Source organism: Parasteatoda tepidariorum, chromosome 11 (assembly GCF_982258835.1).
Source record: "Parasteatoda tepidariorum strain Cologne lab strain chromosome 11, Ptep-v5.0, whole genome shotgun sequence".
Taxonomy (NCBI): Eukaryota; Metazoa; Arthropoda; class Arachnida; order Araneae; family Theridiidae; genus Parasteatoda; species Parasteatoda tepidariorum.
The window spans coordinates 38693316-38713259 of NC_141765.1; the positions used below are offsets into that span (position 1 = coordinate 38693316).

Consider the following 19944-nt stretch of genomic DNA (forward strand, 5'->3'; position numbering starts at 1 on the left):
TCATTGTTCGCTTTATTTATGGAGGTAATTACAAAAAAAAAAACTTTTGTAGTTGCTTAATTGATACATCAATTTCAGAAAAATTTTTTGAATTGTTACTGTTTTTCAAATTTTTCTTATTATTGAAAACAAAGTTCTTAGAGTAGTTATAAACAGCCAATTTCTATTCTGTTATCATACGTAAAAATGAAAGAGAATCTATATGATGTCTTTGAATAAAAATAATTGAAATCATTAAGAAAGTATTTTAGAATTTTATTAATTGATATAAGATAAATGGGTCTAAATTTTGTGCCTTTTATCCTTAAATTCCTCACTTCTAGTTTTTCTATAATATTTAAACTACCAGTAATATTATGTTTATGATGTTTATCAACAAATTCAAAATATTTCTCTTCTTCACAATGACATTCTTAATCGGATATATTAATTTTCCCTATATATTTGCAAATATCATAATAATTAAAAATAGTTCTACCAAGAAATATACTATATTTAAAGCTTTTAATTATGTTAAAATCTTTTAATGGAAGCAAATTTTTTAAATTTTCAAAAATACTATAAAATTTAATTTTATAGGAAATAGGATTATGAAACTTAATAACGAAATATAAATTATCTAAATTTTTCTTTTTATCTAGAGAAATTTTACTCTTTTTAGCTTTTACAAGATTGAAACAAAGAATTTTGAAGTGTAAATTAATAAAAGAAAAGTTAATAATAAGATGTTGAAGCCTATAAGCATCATTATTCTTAAGGGAGAAAACATAATCTTTAATTGGTTTATTATTATAATGTTTATTAAAATCATTTTCCGCATTAGAAATAAAATTTGTATTTAATTCGTCACTATTAAGCGAGTTTTCAGCAATTTCTGATCCCCATTTACCTCAATATGCATGCTTATCATAAATGTGAAAATGTGAGTAAGTTAAGGAGTTATTAAAGTTAATCTGTATATATTGGAAGGTATCGCTTAACCCATACGGCAAAATTGTTTTGTATAAAAGCATATAGTATATATATATTTCTTTTTCTGCAGTTTTAAATCGATATCTCGATATCTTCTACTATACATAAAATATTATTTTTAACACTGCTGAAATTATTTATTCTAAAATATTTAAATTCTAGGTTATTGATAATTCTATTGCTGTTTATAACTGAACGATGTTGATTTATTCTAATACTAAGAGAGTTGCTGGTTTGTCCAACATATTTTATATTACAGAAACCACAGGTTAACATATGAATAACATTTATAATTTTACAAACATATTTGGAGCTATTGTTATATTGAATTATACATTTTTTGTCAATATTAGGGCAAGTTTTACATACATACATATGTATATATATATATATATATATATATATATATATATATGCTCTATGTTGCTCTATGAGCCTATTTCTTTGGATTTAAACAATTATAACAATTTAGCGCCTGGTAAAAAATGTGTTCAAATTTTAAGAAATAAAACAAATAAAAATATTTCGCTACTCGCTTTATAGATTTTGTTTTATACTGTTTTTTCTTTTTATTTAATTTTATTTTTTGTTTTTACGTGTTATTTTTACTTATTCTGTTCTATTTTATTTGCTGTTTTTTGTTAAAAAAAATTTTCGAGTTCTCCTCACACTATTGTATTAATATATTTTGCTTTGGCTATATTGATGCAATATCAGAAAACACTCTTTTTTGCGGATATAATCGTGTGGGCTGATGAAAAGATTATATCTTTTATTTTCCGGTTTTTTTTAAAAATTTAATCCTTTTTTTTTTTAAATCAGTTGTTGGTTATTTTTTTTTTCATTATTATTTCTCCCCCCCCCTTTTTTTTATGTGTCTATAATTTTCCTTTGTTTTATCTTCATTTTGTATATATATATATATATATATATATATATATATATATATATATATATATATATATATATATATATATATATATATATATATATATATATATATATATATATATATATATATATATATATATATATATATATATATATATATATATATATATATATGTAAAATGATGCAGTCGGACCGAGCAGGAAAACAGACACAGGATTTTAATTAAATCAGAGTAACTTTTATTTGATCATTCTTAGTTGAGTGGGAGCGAAGAAGTGATGTTTACTCCATCAGCAAACAGTCTTTCTGGTAGGGAAAATCTTGCAAAAAATCCGAAAATGCCTTTATTTAGGGAAAAGAGGGAAATCTCAGAAATTACTATTGGTTAATTAAATAGATCACGCGATTCTCACAAGGCTTAAAAGGAAAAATATCTTTATTTAAATTTATGTATAGTTGGCTAAAAATAGATTTAGAAACAGGATGTGGTTTTTTAAAAGTATCATAAAGTGCTTCGATTTGAAGAATTAAGTAGTAATAAATTAGGAGTTGTTTTATAACGAAGAAACTAACATAAAAAGATTAATTGAAGCTTTTTATGTTACATATATATATATATATATATATATATATATATATATATATATATATATATATATATATATAATTTTCTATATGATAGTTTAATGGACTCAAAATGCATTGGATTTTCTACTCCTCAATGCCAGAGATGCAAACAGCTCCGAATTCGACAAAATATATTAAGAAACAGTAGAGAACTACAAACTAAAATTTACTGATTTTCGGTAAACTTTTAAAAGGCTCAACACGACTTTACTGTAACAAAGTGGTGTATTAAATAAGCATTTGAATAATTTAGAAGTAGAGGGGAATAAAAACCGTATAAAAATCGAATTTACTAAACCGAGAATCGTACATTAAAGAACAACCACTTTAAGATATTCATCAGATGTCCGGAGCAAATTGTTATCTCTGTCCATGTCTTTCCAATTTCTTATCTGTCAAAATTATCGACCATGTTCTGTTTCCTTTGTTTAGTAATTTTGTGTTCAAACTTTCAAATTGAACAAGTTTAATAGAGAAAGGTAAGATCAAAATAATATAATTAATAAATGTTGAATTTAGTATAATTACAAGTTTATAAATAATAAATTTAAATATTAAATTTCGAAAACGTAAGATATGTAGTATATACAGATAAGATATACACACTCTTGATGTATATATGTTTTGAAAATATGCATTAATTAAATATGTACCACTTTTGATGTATAGTTTTAGAATCATTTCTAATAATGTATTAAAATTATTTATTTGTGATTTTTATTTACTATTACTTATTTTTTGTCTTCAGTTACTGCATATATTTCAGACTCGACAGATGAAAAGTCAACTAAAAAAAACATATTCCTAATTCTTTTTCGCAATTTTTTTTAGTTTAATCTTTTGGAAGAAAAATATTGAATTATTAGTAATTATAATTAGATTTATTTATTTGTATATAATCATATGTATGTTTGAAAATACATTGAAAACTCAATGAAGGAAAAAATTTTTGGTGCAGATTTTCTTATAAATATACTAAAATCTCAATAAGTCGAAAAATATTTGAAGCATTATTAAAAAAAAGGCTGAAAAGTTCAATAATTTTATTTAACAGAAGCCCAAATGCAAATTAAACTAACAAGAGGGAAAAACCTATTTTAAGCAAATATTTTATTTTTGTATCTTTAATATATATTGCATTTCATAATTGAACTTAATTCATATTAAGAGATAACAAAAAAAGTGTGTTAATAAAATTCCATTTTTGTCCACCTTTTTCGGGATTTGAAGCAACTGTTTATTTATGTAAAGTGATATAACTATTTAAGGCATAAATTGTGTTTCTTACTTGAAGTTATTACAATTATCATACATCATGAAGTATATTTGTTTACAAATTCTATTCACTAATTTTTTCTAAATAAAATTCCATATGCATTTCCCTCCCTTTTAAAATCTAACTAAAATAGGATGATATAAGCCAGGCATAAAAATTGCAACTGTTAGACTGCTTAAGACGGTCCAAGGTTATTTTCTTTCCAAGTTTTATTTCTTGTTATCGTGTTTAATCTGAATAAAACCGACAAAAGATATCGCTAAACCTGTTTGTACTAGATAATAGAAAAGAGTCAGCTGTATATCATAAAACAGTTCTATCATAAAAAGAAAACAAAAATAATTCTGTCACTGATATAAAATCCATAATTTACATTTTAAATTTAAAACAATTCTCTGAATTAAATGTTTGTTAAAGGAAATAATCATTACGCAAATTTACAGAACAAATAAACGGCGTCTTCTGATTCAAAATTTTTCTACAAAAATTATAATTATCTTTACATTCATTTCAGGGCAAAAAAACCATTTTCTTTAATGTTGATTTAATAGGCCGAAATTTTTTTTTCCTAAGGCTCCATATAATGTCAATTTTTGTAAATGTGCCATGTTATTGTTTATTAAGTGAATAGATTATTGTTTATTAAGGTTCCATATAATGTCAATTTTTATAAATGTGCCATGATATTGTTTATAAAGTGTTAATTACGCAAATTTACAGAACAAATAATCTTCTGATCCAAAATTTTTCTACAAAAATTATAATTATCTTTACATTCATTTCAGGGCGAAAAAATCATTTTCTTTAATGTTGATTTATTAGGTCGAAATTTTTTTCTAAAGGCTCTATATAATGTCAATTTTTATAAATGTGGCATGTTATTGTTTATTAAGTGAATAGATGTTTTATAAGTTTGATATAAGTCATTGAAACAGAAAAAAATTAAACCCTGTTAAGCACTGTTAACATTTATGTTATGAATGTTTTTAATGTCAAGAGTGATGACCGTATTAAGACTAAACATTTAAATTGAAAAAAAGTTTATTTTCTTTGATAATAAATACAGTTTTAAATTAAACCTTTATTAAAAGAAATATTGCTATTAAAATAAACTGAACTGAGCTTTAAAAGTTTTTCAAGGATCTTGTCTGTAATTGTCAGCATTTCCTGTTAAATACACATGAACTCTAACGTTTGTTTACCTTTTTTCTGCAAACAATGTGACTTGAAGACTCATCATGGTCTAATAGACTGTAATAAAAGACTGGAAGCACTCTATTCAGTAAAAAATAAAGGACTAAACAGTTGTACTAAAATAGAACTATTTTAGTGTTTTTTAATAACTGTGTGCTTCGAGGACCATATTTACTATATTATTGCTTTAAGTTAAATTTTTTAATTAATTTTTACTGTGTATTCTGAATGGAGATAAAGATATTCCTTGGTATTACTTCATACTTCGGATTTTTCCCTTGAATTCTTTGAATAATATTTTTACATAAAATAGTTTTTCCATTTATTCCCAAACTCCCATATTTCCCCTGGAAAAATGTTTAATAATTTTTTTAAAAAATCTTTTCGCGCTTCAATAATTAAGAAGTTACAAACTGCAATCCATTTTCCCCTTGATTTTACATTTTCTTTGAGATTTTACATTTTCTTTCTTTCCCCTTGATTTTACATTTTCTTTATTTTATTTGAGACTAAATTACAATTTCAAGTTCATAGTTATTTTTTTACCAATTGGGGGACTGCCGGCTACTCACTGTACATCGGCAACCCCTGAAATAATTACGCAATTCCTTTCAAATCGCGATGAACTCTCGTAGCTCGCTTTTCACACTTCTGTGGAACCCTTCCCCTTGTGACTTTCGTATGTATAGCAAAAATAATATTTATTTATTTAGAATAACATCATAAAAATTAATTTATTAGCTTATGAAAATATAAATGAACAATAAATTAGCGATGGAAATATGGTTAGTTATATGATACATATTTAATTTATTTTCAATAGCATAAGTAACCAAATAAAGTTATAATAAGAACCAAATAAAGTAAATAAAGCTATGAAAATATAGCTTATGAAAATATAATATTAGCTTATGAAAATATAAATGAACAATAAATTAGCGATGGAAATATGATTAGTTATATGATACATATTTAATTTATTTTCAATAACATAAGTAACCAAATAAAGTTATAATAATAATAATCAAATAAAGTAAATAAAGTTATTTAAAATAATTGATTTTTATAAAATAAATTAAAATATGAGTTTATTCTTTAAAAACCAAGGGGGCTTCTTTCCCAGCTCGGTATCGCCCACCAACCCCCAAAATATTTACGCAGTTTATTTCATATTGCTTCACTCCCTCTTTCTTGTATAATACGTTAAATTTTATTCTAGAATAATCTTTTAAATTTTATGTTTATTATGTTAGCATGGACGCCTCGTGCTCGCTATCGCTTACCACTTCTCGATACTGCTTGAACAGTTTTTTTCAGATCGATTTTCAATGCGAGGTTGATTACGGATAAAGTAGCAAATAATCAAAATATTAAAATGGATTGATAATGGCTAATTAAAAGAATCGACTTGACAACTTAATTGCTTTAAATCTAATTAGAAATTTAAGCAATTTAAGGCGTATTGATCATCTTTAGTCGTAACAGTACGTGGCTGCAAATAATTATAATTCTATTGCTAATAATTTTTGCTAAACCAAATTACGCAGCACAAAGAAGAAAAAATCTTCTCCTTTGACGTAAAATAAACTGAAACTTAGTGTTCTCTTGTTAAAATTATATTTGAAGCTACACACCCTGCTTACTATCGCTCGCCAAGCCGCAAAACTGCTTGTACAATCTTTTATTTTTTTTTCTAATCGCTTTTCTCGCTTATTTATTCAGTCCTGAAATTAAATTAGCTTACAAAGCTTAAAAAAATTTAAAATGAAATTGTGATTTCATACATGTGTTTCGAGATCAAAAATATAAATTCACAGAAAAATCATCATTCCGAATTCTTTTTTTTTCTAATGTATTATTATATTTCAATTATAAAACTGAAATTGGAATAAATTTTATTCCAATTTCATTATAATTTTAAAATTTAATTTTAAAATTTCTCATTTTTTATTATAATTTTAAAATTTAATGACTCCTAAACTAATTCGAAATTTTTAAAAAGTTCTAAGACTTTTAAACCATCAGTCAAAAGAGTACGTGGGAACAAAAAATTGTAATTTCATTTCAATTAGTTATCCCTTTACATTGAAGAAACCAAAATACCGTAAATATTAAATTTGTTAATTAATTGACTCAATACAAAGTGAGACGCGTTACACATTTTCAAGCATATGAAAACGTGACTCTTTATAAAAAGCCTTAATTTTCTTGTTAATGGTTTGCTTTTAACTGAATAACGAAACTAGAAAAAAAATGCAACTTAAATATAAAGTAACTCAAACCCTAATAACTGCACAAAAAAAATGGTATTTGAGTGTTGTTTAAACATTTCTTTAGATATCTGCAAAGTTTCGTATTGTTCCATTTTGCAGTTTTTAAATTATGGCTGAGTAACAGGCTCAGGGAAAATTTTCTGCAATAACAGGGATAGCGACAGTAACTTTCTTTTAATGTTAAGAGAAAGAGAGTTTCACTTCAATAAAGTTATAGACTATTTTAAAAATTTATGTGCGAGTGAGGAAGTATTTTTTCAATCTCGTGAATAAAATTATCAAGAATAATAAAAATAAAAAGGATGTAAGGCGTTTCATTATTCCTCTTTATTGGAAAATTGACATTGCTTTTAGAACTTAAATTCAATATTTCAGCTAAGTGAAGGAAATATTTAAAGTTTTCGACTGCTAAAAAAAAGGAGAAACATTGTTTATCGGTGGTTGCAATTTTGTGATTGACAAAATATTAATATATATTAGCCGACAAATAAATAAATAATTACTTGAAATCTCGATTATGTTTCTTTTAGCATTAACGGAATTCGAAAGTGAGAAAGTAAACCATTGAAATGGATTTTACATTTCTACTTGATTATGAATAAATGTGCTGTGGTAGAATTTTTTGTTTCTTATAAACACTTTGGATCAAATTTTAATGTAAAAATCGCCTTCAATTCCCTATTATCACTACTTGTCATTGAATTTTCTTTTTCTGTATATTTTTAAGCTTATAAAAACCTTTATTGAAAAGTCTTGCAATATCTTTTTATTTTTTATTTATTTATTTTTTTTTGCAATTGCAATCTCTTTTTTTTTTCGATTATACATTTTCTGTATCTTATTTGAGCCTCAGTTACAATTTTAATTTTATTACAATTTTGACAGTAAGTATTAGTTATTTTTTGACTAATTCTCAAGCTCATGTTCTAGACTACATTAGTTTACAAGAAGCAAATTGGTCCAATTTTTGTTTCAATGACATGAAGAAAAGAATTTCGTGTTTTAAATTAAGGCAAACAATTAAAAAATAAAAAAAGATGCAAATGTGCTCGGTGAAAAATTATTTGAGATTTTATATCCTATGCAATATTTCAAAAATTGAAGAACATAAAGAAATATTAAGAATTTTCAACAGTACTAAAACAAGATAAAAGATGTAGTAACATCAGTAATTTTAATATTTTTAATGAAAATAATAAATATATTAACTGAATAAAAAATAAAAATTGCTATATAATCTCTACAAAACAAAACATTTGCTCTTGTTCTATCTATTGGGTTAGAAATTCTATAGGTCCTACCTGATTTTCTAGGCTAAAGGGAAAAAAAACAATGATATGCGATTACTAAGTTGAATAAATTTCACACAAATTTGAAAATTTTTGCGGAGTACGTAAGCAATGGTTAAAATATTAATATAAATATATTTTAAGATATTAACTTCACTTCATATGATATCTGAAATTAATTTTAAGAAAAATACTTAAAAAAACTGGCCACCCAAGAGCGAATCAAAATTATAAATTAATAAATTGTAATTAAATAAATGAACTGAAAATGTTTTTTACGAATTTATTAAATTTCACTTTTAATTAATTTTAATGAATATCATTTTTAACGTAAAAAATGCAATGAATAGTTAACTGAAAGTGTTAGTGTTGAGAATTTATAGAAATGATGAGTGATGGTAAGTAAAATATATAATTTGATCGATTTCCTGAGAAGAATCCCGACTATATTTTAATTAAATTTTATTTGGACAAAAAACAATTATAAAATGAAGAAATGTGAAAAATGCATTAATTTAATAAACCCTCAGCTCCCATTTTCAAGATGATTCATCATTGTACTAAGAAACCAACACTCAAGGAAAGAAAAAAAAATTCTAATTTATCTAGCCGGCAAAATTATACACTTTCGAATAATATTTCTATAATTTCATTGAAACCGGTTCCCATAGAAGAAAAATCTTTATATAAAGCCAAGCATCAATCGTACAACACACAGCTAGTTCTTTTGAAATCCCGCATTGAAAATTTACTATAAAATCCCTTGGCGCAAAGAAAATTCGCCAAGATCTCTCCTCCGCTGTTAGGATAAACCACTAACAACAACACTGAAGGTAAAATTTGCGTGTTGCTCTAAGAGCGAGATAAACATCTGCCCGACCTGGTGAAAAAACTGAAACTTTTCTTTATTCTCGTCTATATTACTAATACCAGGGAGCTCCAGTAAGTAAAGTTTTTATACGTTTTGTCTGTTTACCTTAATTGTGATGAAGAAACATAAATATATATTTTTTCCTAAATACCTTTATATTTGTATTGGAATATCTATTTATAGATATTAATCAATAATGATGGAAACTTAAAAATATGAATTGTTAGAAACGTTAAGAATTGCTCCTTATAAATTGATTATTTATTTTTGTGTTTTGTCTACTCTTATTGGAATGGTAATAAGAGAATGAGTTGTACTTGATTATTTTTTTGCAGTTAAGTTTTAATACCTCATAAATTTAAGATGTTTTTTAGAAATGTAGTTAAGTTAGGCTTTTTTAAGTCTTCATAAATTTTTTAAATGCCTTTTTAAATATGTATAATTCTGGGAAAATAATGTCATTCGCATTTCGATCCTTATAATTTTTAAGTGTAGCTTTCTTTATTATTATTTCTTTATTATTATTTTTTTATTTTAATATTTCATATTTGTTTGCTGCAAGCATTTAATTATTAATAAAAAAAATTTAAAAAAACTCCGTATGAATAAATCTGTCTAATCTGCTCATTGGGTGAACCTAAATCTTCCAAATCTGTCTAGTAGGGAACTTACAGTGAATCAATTATTGAACCGGTTCCTAGTCGCTTTACATCAACTTTTTTAAATAAATATAATGACATGAATAATTATAACAACAGTAATTAAAGCGTATTTCAAAATTCTGTTTTTTTTTTTTTAAATAGTTATAATTCATCTTTTAAGAAAAGTTTTTGAAAATGCTAACAAAATTAGGTATTTTAGGTGCACGTCAGTCAATATTGAACGATATTTTGATTTTATTATGTTCATTTTATACAACATTTATTCACAATTATCGAAAAAATATTAATATCTGAAAACCAAATAGTTAAAAATTGCTTGTAAAAGTTTACAAAATTTAGTATAATTCAAGTGTTAAGGTTTTTACTTCAGTTTGACCATATTCCTGGTAGCAAAATTATTATTTTTCCATTTATTTTTTTGTTAAAAAAGAAGTTCTTGAGCTAGTCTTCGCGTGTTATCGTTAAAAATTTGCTGCGCCTTATTGAGGCACAAGGAATTTTCAAATCCTCCACGATAACTTTAGAAAACGATATTTAAGACTAGGAAATTCTTTCATTCCTAAAAGAAAATCTTCACTTTTCTATTTAAGCATGTAATTCTTTCAAAAACAAAATAACAACCATATATTTTTCTTTGTATTAAAAATGATTGCTTGTTCTTTGCTAATTGAAATCGTCTAAAATGAACAATCGTTTAAGTTAAATTAATATTTAAACACTTTCATTATTTTCGGCTACCAGCAACTTTTTATTTTATTGCATTAAATATGATCATGAACCTTAGTAACAAATGATGACATTATGATAAAAATGTATGAAATGCGATCAAAAGCAGCGTTTCCTTCAAATTTCGACTAACAGAAATAGGAAAGACATTAAGTACATGATTAAGAGGGAGGCAGGATGCTGCTGCCCTTGGCCCTCGAAATTTATTTGGGCCTCCTAGGGCTCCCCAAAATTCAAAGAAATAAAACTGTATTTTTGAAAATTTATTTTTAGGCATTATAATATTACATTCTGAACCGCGGTGGCTCAGGGGATTGAGAGTTTGTCTCCTTATGAGGTAACCCAGTTTCGAATCCCAGTGGTAGCTGGTTGGCACGAATTCTGCTCCCATCTCGCACCGATAGCTTCAGTGGTAAACAGATCATGAGTTAGAATCTCCTTGCCATCGAGCTAACCGTGGGATGTATTCAGGGGTCTGTTTAGAAGAAATTTGGGTCCATTAACGGACCCTTCACAAAATATCTTTTCTTAAAAACGGACCCTTCACAAAATATTTTAACTTAAAAACGGACCTTTCACAAAATGATTTTTCTTTTAATCGGACCCTTCACAAATTTGTTTATCTTCATTACTGTTTTGTTAATCGACTAAACCCTTCCCAGGGCAGAAAACAAGAAAGATGGATGTAAACGAATTAAGTTTTGTCTTCGGCAGACGATTCTTCCATTATTCGTCCGAAATTAATATTCTGCGTTCAGCAGTATAGGCTAAATACCAAATATTTGTATGTTGCATCTCTAATTTAGAAGCAGCAATTGTTGTTTATTTTCTAAAATTTAATATTTTTCATTATAATTGTAAAGTGTTGAGCATAATCTTGTATGTCTTTACAATTTAAAAACTCCTTAAAAAAGTTTTTTTTTTTTGCAATAACGGACCCTATTTGCACAAATTCATAAAAGCGAACCCTGGTTGAAAGAATGTGAGTAATTTTTTCACAATTTCGCGAAAAACGGACCTTTCACAAAATGTCTGGACAGACCCTTGGATGTATTAATCACCATTTAACCCAAATACGCGTTAGTTCCATCAAAAAGTCCTCCACGAAAGCTAGTTTGTCCAATGCTTGGACCAGGAGTTCCGTTGTCTTCTGGGTTGGGTACAAAATTATAAGGCTACGGTGTTGAACATTGATAATTGCAAACTCATAATTGGGCCTGCTGTTCAATGCCGGCTATAAAATAAAATAAAAAAATTGCAATCTATATTTTGGTCATATTTAATTTAATCGTTTCTCAGCGTGGAGGTGTTAAGTAAAGTTTCATTGCTGCCTCCTCCCAGTTTTCTAATGTTATGAATTATTATCCTTTTCTTCAGATTTCCGAACAGTGAGTATATTTTAATGTACAATACATTTAAAATTTTAAAATACATTTCCTTACAAATTTTTAAATAAAAAAAAATTAAGATTTATTCAAAAAATAAACAAAAAAAAAATAGTGTGTTCGTTTATTTTTCAATTTTTTAGTAAAACACTCTTATAATTGAAATTAGAATGTATTAAAAAATGTCATTTGTAACTAAATATATATTAATTTCGTCTAGTTTGTAATGGTTTGGGCCCCAGGCCCCTTTGCAACTTGATACAGTCCTGAAGATAGTGAAAAAGGTGACGGTAGAAATATGTAATGTAAGAATTATTAACTCTTATAAATACTGAGATCAGTTAAAAGGGATGTGGACTATTTTTAATAATTATAAAATTAAATAATTTTATATTCTAAGTATGCATAATTAAAATTTCTACCTTAATTTTTATTATGTAGATTTGGCTATTAATTGACTTTTCAGTAACTCTAATAAAGATTATGAAGTTTCATTTACATAGTTAAAATTTCTATTTTTATGTAACGCTTTTATCATTATAACGTTTTTATCTGTAACTCTTATAAAAATTATGAAGTCTCATTTACATAGTAATCTGAATAATTGCGAAGAGGAACATCAATTCTTCGCTATATTGACCTGCAGGAAAATTGTGACTCAAATTATTAAACAAACCCTCGAGGACATTCTAGCCCCAGATCAACTAGCCCCAGTCATGAACCAACAATAGAGCATGTCATCGTTAATTTTTACTAATCAACTTTTAGCCTTACATTTTGAATTTTTATCTACTTTTGATTTTAGACTTCATAGACTTCTAGTCAGACTTTTACTTTTAGACATTTACTATTTGGACTTTTAGCTTTCATTGATTTTAGTTTTGAGATTTTTTATCTCTTGTTTCCTTATTATTATAATCATTTAATTCTCGACATTTACACCGGCGCTATTGGGTTTCATTGCCTTTAACACATGTTTTTAATTGTCAAACTTTATTGTTAATCCACTTTTAACTGATCACCACCACTGTCATTTGGCGAAATTTTACTGTAACTTTAGTTTTTGGAGAAATTTTATTGTAATAATTTTACTTTTATCTCCGTATACCCCCCTGGGGTGGGTCGGAGTTCAACCTTACTTACATAGTTAAAATTTCTATTTTTATATAACGTTTTTATCATTAAGGCATATTACATTGCATCTTTGTCAGAAAAAGTTAAAGTTTTATAAAAGGTTTTTTTTTTGTTATAATTTATTCAAAAAAGTTTTATCTATTTTTTTAAAATAATTTCTTTTTTATTAGTTTTAAGATGTAATTATAATGCGGTTATGAGATTAGATGTAAATTAATTATAAATAAAATATAATGATAAATAAAATATAATAATAATTAATGATAATTAAAATTGTATGTAATTATAATGTATTTGTAATTAATATTACTAAGTTTCTTTTACATGATTTTAAATTTCACTTTTATACATTATTATTAAGGCCTAATAATATTGTTTTTTATTTAAGAGAAAAAAAATTCAAGGTACATAAGTCACGTTTCGACTTACAAATTGTTCTAATTTTTTATACTTTTTTTATAATAGTTTGTATTTTTTAGCAATTGATTAGAACAATTAGTGTATTTCTTTAGTATAATGAACTTATAAAGGCTAATACAACAAATGAAGGATTTATATTGTGAAACAGTGATAAGTCCTTTTTTCTGTTACCACAGTGAAACCAAAAATGGTGGAAACATTTCCTGATTCGTAAACAAATGCAGATGCAAAACAATTAAGATCGTCTCTGGTATAAAATTTAAAATTGAAGCGTTTGCTGAAATGAGAACTACATACTACACCTTATCTCAAACTTGTTATCCATTTATTTATTTATTTATTATTTTTTTATTTTTTGTGACTTACAGTAAGTCATCAAATTTTAACTTATACTTAAAACTTCACCAGTTCTAAATTACATTCTTTTCTAACGTTTCGAACGAGTTAATGGCTCTTCCTCATAATTCTATCAGCAACAAGTTGTTTATTTACGTCTTAAAATCTATATTTATGTAAGTCTTTCTTCTTGCTTGTCATGAAAAAGACATAAGACGTCTTTCATCATCTTATAATAAGAAGATCAAACGAATAAGTTTATAAACTTTCTTTTTTTCTTCCAACAAGTGATTAACGAAATTAGAAGAAGAACATTATACTATAACAATTTGAATTCTTCCAATAATCTATTTTGTTTATTTTGAACTTTTAAGTCTTTGGATCTTTAGATACGCATATGTTGTTTTTAATGAAAACTCTTCTGTAGCTGTTCTTATCATCAGGTTAAACGTAAACAAGATATTCTTATTATCTTATGTTATTTATTTCTTCGTTTTAAAAAATAAACGTAATCATTTTTGAAGATTATTTGAAATTAGAAATGACATTTATACCCTTGGAGCACTTCCTGATCTGTGTTATTTCCTGGCGGGGAAGTTACATAGGTGTACAGAAAACGTAGGAAATATAAAATAATACCGAAAAAGAAATATGGGGGCGCGTTTTTGACAACAAAATTCATATTATTTGGTTGAAACAAATAGATTTTTTTTAACCTTTATTCGGCGTTTGATGAAAATATGAAGTTAAATTTTGCAAACGAGTATAGTGTATACACATATTATATATATTAAATTTAATGCAATTTATATTTCCTAGAAAAAATATACTGCAATTTATATTACCTAGAAGAAAAATTTTCTTACATTTTAAAATTCACCAATCCTGAATTACATGCTTGGAAAACGGTTTGTACTAGTAAATGACTCATCATAATAATCCTATATACAACTAGTTTTTGTTTACATTTAGAAATCTTAATTTACCTAAATTTCTTTTCTTGCTTGTAAGGAAAGAAGTTATGTTTATAAAGATGTTTTTTTTATCATCTTATAATAAGACGAACAAACAAATACATTAATAAACTTAACTTTTTCTAACAAAAGATTAATGAATATTTTCATATAACAGCTTGAATACATTCAATAATCTATTTTTATTCTTAACTTATAAGTCCTTGCTTCTGAGATACGCATATGTTGTTTTTAATGAGCACTCTTCCGTAGCTGATCTTATCTACAAGTTGTACGTAAACAAGATATTCTTGTTATCTAATGTTATTTGTTTCTCGCTTTAAAAATGATACGTGTTTTTTTTTAAAATATTTATTAGTACACTGAGAAAAAATTTTATTATAAGTAATTTTTTATATCGACAAAACTACCAGAATATGGTAAAATTTACCGTGTTCCTGGCTCTACAAGAACACCAAAAATCTCGATCAGCGCTTTGGTAATGGTTTTGGTAAAATTAAAAATAAAATATGGTTCTATAAATGCGATATTAAATATGTGTGGTAAAATTTGGTAATTTTATTATGATACTTTAACATGGCATAAAAACCATTTATTTGTTTACATTTGTTTTTCAGTTTTGTATTTTTTACTGAATGTGTGATAATAAGAACCGTAATTATGAAAACCAGAATTTTGAGTAAACCGTTACCATATGAAAAGAAAAATTAAAAAATATTGATTTCAATATCGTATATTTTGGTTTTGTTAACCAGAATAATAGTTTTTTTTTACCAGAATTAAATAAATATACAATAGCAATACCATACATACCATTACCATTACCGCAATTTGACCAAACTTTTTTTTAATCCATGTTGGACTAATATTAAACCCTTTCTGATGAGTGTTATAGATTGGAATTTAATATATAAGAATTACAGAAAGCATAAAAAAATAAGTATTATTTAAAAATGAACGCAAAGGCATGATTTTGTGAACAGAATTCAAAATAACTTTTTAAAACTAAGAGCAAAAATATAACAAAACTCTTTTTGATTTGGAACTTTTTACTGGAATGGCATTTCATGTTGCCTGAAACCGGCTTTGTAAGATATTTTTATTATCTAATAGTTGTTTCTTCGATTTAAAAATGAGACGCATTTTTTAAATTATTTAGTAGGACACTAAGAAGAAAAGTATGGTCAAAACTACCAGAATATGATAAAACAGAATTAAAATTAATTAGTTGAAACAAAGCAGAAATGAAACTCTTTTCGATTCAAAAATTTGTATTGGATTAGTGATACGGAACATAAGTATTCGTTAACATTAGAAAAAGAATTCATATGTTTCTTCGTGTGCTTCTGAACAAGTCATAATAGGGGAAGCACCCCTAGCAGCGTATGATAACATTTCAGGGCATGGGTTTCTATGCGATTTTAATGTGCTCTAACTCCCTTCGAAGTTAGTTGTGACATTTATGCGACTCGCTGTTATTCATAACGTTTTTAAACTTGTACATTTCGACAAAAAATAGACTAAAAATATCATTAAAAAATCTGTAGCTTCAGGAGCAAAACTAATTTCAGATTCGAAATCTCCACACCCGAATTAGGCAAAATCAAATATTTGCATATATACAACAAAAGTTTTGTTCTCTTTATCAAAAAAGTTGCCCCAGTATCTCTTTTTAAATGTAAAGCCACTACAAATTTTAAAATAATTGTATATGCAAGTTCTATTTCCAATAAAACTTGCTTGTATATTATCTAAATATTATCCAGACCAGTTTATTATTTATCAAGATCAATAATTTACCACAAAATAGCTTCTCAAATTGTAAAGTTTGCAAAATGTCATACCCGTCCCAGAGGGGAAAAAATTCTCCGTGTAAAATTATTCCAAATTCATCATAATAATTAAGTATTATGTTTTATTTTAATGTCTTCTAACTGAAAAAAAAAGACTCAATCAATGGAACAATGGAACTATATTCACAGAAATTTTTAAAAATATACAAATAAGTGAAAACCCATGTCCCAAACGAGTCAGACGCGTCACAAAGTTGTAACATTTGTTTGTTTTTTTAATTTAAAGCTCTTGTAGGTTATATTTCTGCTTAATTATTGAAGCAAAGGTAGAGATAAACATAATTAAATAACTTTTCAAACATTTTTTAACTGATTTAACTCAAAATATAAACATAAGCTTTTAAAATTGTCTTTACCTGTCACGTGGAATGGTCCTTAATGTATTCATTTTTAGGCAGTCTCTATATATTTTCTACGTATTCTATAGACTCCAGGAATTTTATATGAAACACATACTGTACAAGTATTATGTACATTTGCAAGCAATTCGTTATCTTAAAATTCATTGTAACTTAATAATATCAATCTATAGCATCTGGAAAGTCCTTCGCTAAAAGGGGATTCGATGCACTAAATTTAATAAGATTAGATCTCAAAAATGTATTGAAGTGAAAAAATATAACAAAAAGTTGGTGAAGTTCGCTATTGTATGGTTTTTTTTTAATGTTTATTTATATGAAATTTCATTTTTTTTATCCAATTTATGGTAGTTTTAAATTATTTTTTGTGAATTTTGAATGCGTTGTATATTTATCAATTGATATGTAAACTATATATCTATATAACCCCTGCATCTTTTCTTGAGAAATTGTGACAAAAATGTAGTTGAGATATTAAATCATTCTATTTCTTCCGCGTTCAACCCATATTTCAGTCATTTTTTATCTAGCCCTTCACCGGAAGAAAATTTCTTACCTTAATTTATATTAGTTATAAAAGAATGTTTATTTACGACGTAATATTTTTTGTTCGTTCTTATTAAGATTAAAACATTTATTTGTTTTATAGAGAATTGATGTATCACACATACACTGTAAAAAAATTTCGTGTACCTGAACACCAAAAATGGAAGCAACTACTTTACACCAAAGTGGTGTTTTACTGAGTGTTCTACAGTGTTTCCCAAACTTATGACTTTTGTGTACCCCTTCTAAATTTTTTCGTAACGCTGTGTACCACTGATTAAAAATTAATTTATTTTTTACTATAAAAAAAGTGCGCAAAAGTTAAAAATCACAACTGGCTGTTGACACCACTAAATATTAACTGTTAACTCTGCAAAAAAATTGCCAATAGAAAAATACGTAATCGTAAATTTTCATGGCTAGCTTTGTCTTTGAATAAAATTTTTTTAAATTTTCGTTTGTTGCAAGATATTTCGCATAAGAACGCGTACCCCCTCTAAACTGTTCTCGTACCCCTGGGGGTACGCGTACCACACTTTGGGAAACACTACATTACGCAAAACCAAAGATAGTTCCTGGTGTAGTGATAGACCTAGAATAGTAGTTGCAACCATGTTTGTTATCCAGTAACTCTAAAATTCCTAATTACAATAAGATATGATACATATAATGATGTGTAAAGTTACTTTTACGATACAATCTAAAGTAAAAATCATAAATTCAGGATGCATATACATAATATTTCTTTTAATTAAAATTAATTTGTTTATCAAGTATACTCACAGTACAGGAAAAATATTAATATAAATTCGAACAAAACCAAAGTGAATAGTAAATATTATAAAGCTATTTGCAGATATATGCAAATCTTATGAGATTTGCATGTAGTTGCATTTATAATACATGAATTTTATAACAGTTTACATACGTAGATTGTCAAATCAATCCGTCAAGAAAATTGAAATGACTTAACAATAATTGACCACAATCAGTATTTTGTATCAAACTGGAAAGATGATTGAAACTTGCTTGATATTAAATGGGCTATGGCGAGTTAGTCAATTAAATACGATAAGAAGTACATTTCATGCAAACAAACCTCCATTTTGTCAATTTCTTGAAATTGCCAATTAATTGGCTGTAAACTTCTAATAATCGTCCAAAAGCATTTGTTATTCGTTTAATACGTGAACTAACATCATTTCACACACGAATTTAATTAAATAGTTTAAAAATACGATAATTATTCGCCAAGTGTACGGAGTTCCTAAAAACGCAACGTTTATCACCAACAGTGAAGATTGGTGTAAGATTTAACATTCTTCACATTGGTGCAAGCTTTATCAATTGCAAGCTTTATCAATTGTTGCTGTTAAGATTTAACTACACACCCTTTAAAGTATGTGAGAACACTCGTTTTGACATAAACTTGAAATAAAGTAATAATTCTCACAATTTTTCGAGTTTTTATTTTTCGAGATAGGTATTATACTACACTTTTTACAATGAATGATAGCCACAAGATATGTTCTTATTTATTATTGAAACGTTGTTTTTAATGAATTTTATTACGATCACAAAGAATTACACTCGTAAATTTTAGGGCTATAAAATACGAAATAAAAATAGAAAAGTGATATCTAAACTTTCAATCGGTGCAAAAGAAATATATATACTGTCTTGCAATAGGAAAATCGAAGTAAGTGTCAAAAATTACATTAGTGAGATTTTTATCTTTTAATTTTTGTCTGATAAGTTATTTACTGCAAAAAATTTATTTTTCGAAAAAAAATGTTGTTAATCAGTTTTCTGAAATTCAATTTTAGCATTTATAGCATTAAAACAGAAAAAAATAGTTCTCAAGCCACTTTTCTCGGAATGTTTAGTGAAATACATTAATTTTGCAATTGCACGGCAGTATGCTATATAGACATGGCATTTTATTTCTTACAACTCAATAAAATTAAACCATAGACTTAATACTGCTAATTGTTGAAACTTGAAAATAATTGTTTAAAATTATCTTCTTTAAAGATTTAAACAGGTTCACCCCACTAAATTTGTTATTCTTTATTTTATTGAGAAATGAAACCTATCAATTCCCCCTTTTTAATTAATAACAAACATTAAATTAGTTCGTTTTTTTTATTTAAAT

General features: G+C 26.1%; 1 protein-coding gene across 2 annotated transcripts in view; it reads left to right on the forward strand.

Annotated features, from left to right (window-relative positions):
- Positions 1–9193: 9193 nt before the first annotated feature.
- LOC107444734 (uncharacterized) overlaps positions 9194–19944 on the forward strand; it is a 45263-nt gene continuing 34512 nt past the window's right edge. Inside the window, exon 1 of one of the 2 annotated variants that reach the window (XM_016058949.4) lies at positions 9194–9465. The gene's annotated coding sequence lies outside the window, so the exon portion shown is untranslated. The remainder of the gene's footprint in view (positions 9466–19944) is intronic. The other variant, XM_071187942.2, reaches the window with a different exon arrangement.